Genomic DNA, 3822 nt, shown 5'->3' on the forward strand with positions numbered 1-3822 from the left:
TTATATATTTATATGTTGGTTTGGTTCAGATTTTTTTACTTAATACCAAATCAAATCAAACCAAACTTAGTTGGGTTTTTTAATCGGTTTGATTCGACTTTTCGGTTTGGTGCGGTTTTCCGGTTCGGTTTGTACACCCCTAATCATAACAATAACTCCTTGGGTGAGTTTCGTCCATTTTAGATTGAATAAGTTCAAAAACATGTCCATAAAATAATGTACTTGGTAACGAATTTAATTTAAAAGCAAAAGTAATATTTGAAGTTAGAAATTTAAATTCCAGTACTACAAAATAATGGCAATATGTAAACGTTTTTCCATGCATGCTGAACCGTACATATAAAAAATGTTAAGAAGTTTGACAAGAATATATATATTCTCTCTTCAAACTTATATTTTCTTTTAAATACAGAAAGGGTTTTAATGGTTAGTCATTAGTTTAATCGTGACTAAGCAATAAGAACATTGATGATAATTAGATAAGAAGTTACGAATTGTAAAAAGAAAATTTCAGAAGCAAGGGAAGGAGGCCTGTGTGGGGGATTATAGTTGTAACTTGTGAGACAAATAAATGATAGAAGGAAAAAGGGCAAATTGATCAAGACACTCAAAATATTGTATTGGAGGCGAGCTAGTGCATCTGCAACAAATAAGATTGCTTTATTATAAGACAATTACAAGAAAAGTTTCGTTTAATGACCAAACTACGTTAAATGGTGTTACAGAGGGTGTGCCAAGTAATTAGGGTGAGACACACGATGTTGGAGCGGACATGTATACATTCATTTGTCGCCGCCGGGAACTTTATAGTTTAGCCAGTCGCCTACATTATCCTTCGCGGGCACTTACATTCTATTGTTTAATTGGGATTCCTACTTTCCTGCGAATGTTCCAGGCACATAGTTCCTGTCGAGGACCCCATTTAGGAGCCAACTAAGACGCACGTTTGACTATAAAATAATTAATTTGTTCAATATTCGTTATATATTCATCATAAAATAATATTTATTTCATTTTTTTGAAGCTTACTTCGAGCTTAGCGGACACATCTATAGATCCTGGCTAGCCTTTCGGACGACTGTCCCGTGGATCGAGATGATTCAGATGATATAGTGGCTACAACGGCTAGAATTGTTTCAGTTAGAAAAAAGCATACAATAGCCAGGTCGAAGGGAAGTAAAGGGTATGATCTTCTAGCCGATCATGCTATAGAACAACTTCCGATAAAGAGGCAACGGGACGAGGATGACCCAAATAGTGTGGACGTTCGACAGGGTATGCGCCTTAGTCCACCAAATACGTTAAATCATACAAGATGTGGGACACATTAATAGTCTATTAACTTTGTATATATTATTATACTAAACAATAGTTTTTTGTAAATACTATTTTATGATTAATATTATTACCTGAATATAACCATGTGTGATATCCTTACAAATATAAATATTATTGAATAATTAAAAATACTTACTTTTTTTTGTTATTTCGCTTCAGCTGAATGGACATCGTAAAGGTTGTGTACTTTAAAAGCCTATTTGAAAAGTCACTTAGGAATTTCTTTTTTAAAGGGGAAAGGGGATCAGAGAATACTATGCTACTAAGTTGACGGGGTTTGAACTTTGAACCCTCCACCTCAACGGTGGAAGGTTAGGAGCTCACCAAGTAAGCTAGCTCTCGATCTCACCTAGGAATTGTATTTCTGTGTAATTATATGTAATTGCACCGTTTAATCAGGGGCGGCTCAAGTATATGCCGGCCTAAAGTCATAATATAATATGAGGCCTAAATTTTTAAAAGAAAGTTGTATGATATGTTTTTATTTAAACTCTATTTTTCTCGCTTTTTGAGATACAAAGTGTTAATAATCTTTTTTATAGTCGATTTTCCCTAATAATTTATTTTCAATTGATAATATAGCCAAATCATTTAATCTTTCTTGAGATATTATTAATTTTAGATAAGATTTTATAGAGCAATAGAAGTATATAACTATTGGAAGCTTAAATTTCTTGGAGAAAGAAGGTGAGTAGGAATATTAAAGAAAGACAGAAAATATGTAGGGGTTTCTGAAATATGAAAAGATCGGGAAAAGAAAGATTGACTTGGACAAATTAAGAAAGGGAGAGTAAATTTTTTACACGTTATCTAATGAAGGAGTAAGAAGTGAAAAATTGAAATGTTAGCAAAACTATTCATCTACCCATGTTTAAGTAAGTCAAATTATTACTTTATTTATGTATCTAAAGAACTTTCTTTCCTTTTATACTAAAAACTCTACTTTTGTATTAAAAGTACTAAATATTATTTTTTAAATATCTATAAATTTATTATTTTTTAAAAATGGGGCCTCCAAAATTTGGGGGCCTAAGGCACAAGCCTTACTACTCAACACATTAGAGTCGGCCCTGAGTTTAACGTGTTTGTCTGTCAAGTAATTACTTGGTTAGGATGAAATTGATTATAATTAAAGGTATGCAATTATACTCTCTAATTCGGAATTGATGACAATTATATTATGCATAAAAAAATCACAAAGTATACATAGGTGCATTAAGTTAGTGAGCAGTCCAAACTAAACAAGTAAACAAATAAGAAAAGATCTTCTCCCTTGGAGAGACCCAGCAGCGTTATTTACTTAGCAAAAGTAATCCACACAGCATAATGACTTCAAGTCCAAGTAAAAATCAAACTCCTACTCAATATTGAAAATCCACTCAATTACTATTCGGATTTTGTCCTGATTTTCTTTTCATATTTATATTTTATCTTGTCTTTTATTTTAGTATTCTCATATGTAGGCACTAAACCATATTATATATATATATTGCCATTTGATTTATCGTCATTGAAGATTAGCAATTGTTAGCTTCCACGTGACGCCCTATTATTTTTATCCCAACAATTACTACTATCAATTTCAATTATGAATTTCTATACAAAATTTCCAACCATGAGACACGATGATACAACTCTTAATCAATTTAGAATACTCAGTTTAGACTACAGTTCTCAATTTAACCATATTTAAATTAATTCTTAATTCACTGTCTATCCCACATTATCGCACAGGCTCATTTAGTTTGTAAATCATCAAAACTCACATATCTCAATAAGAATGAAATAAACACGTTTAAATTTTCATTTTTAATATGTAGAACAAGTGAATAACAAGAAATCAAATGAACAAAATAGTCAATAAGCACTAGTGAGTCATGTTTATTTGCAAAAAAACATACATATTCAAACTACTGAAAAGTGAGTCTTTTGAAAACAATAGTTTTTGTCACTTAGTTATTAAAAAAAGTATCAAAAGGATCTTTAGCAATCTAGCACTTGAATAATTATTGCGAGCAAATAAATAATATTATGTTGAATTAGAATCAATAAATTAAAAAAGCGATTGTAGGTATATATAAAAATTAAAAAGAAAAAAGAAAAGGAGAGAAAATTGATGCATTGGATGTTCCAGTTAGTGTTTTATTATATATTTGTGTACATTCTTTCACGTTCTTTGTATATGTATGTTGGTTAAAATAAAAAAATAACTTTCTTAATCATAAAAAATACTCATTTGTTGAAATTAAAAAATATATATTCTATCTATAATGTGAAAAGAAAGTATTATCAATAACATTTCAATTTAGGATGGGGGTGGGAGTGAGTAGGTGGGGATGTTGTGTGGGGGGTGGGGGTGGGGATGGAGAATAGATTGTGGAAGGTTGAAAAAGAATTTTAGAAAATGTTTTCCCTTCTCTTGATAGGGAATATATTTTCCTCCAATTGGAGGAAAATAGTTCATGAGAAAAATATTTTCCAAAA

Source organism: Nicotiana tabacum, chromosome 14, assembly GCF_000715075.1.
Source record: "Nicotiana tabacum cultivar K326 chromosome 14, ASM71507v2, whole genome shotgun sequence".
Lineage (NCBI taxonomy): Eukaryota > Viridiplantae > Streptophyta > Magnoliopsida > Solanales > Solanaceae > Nicotiana > Nicotiana tabacum.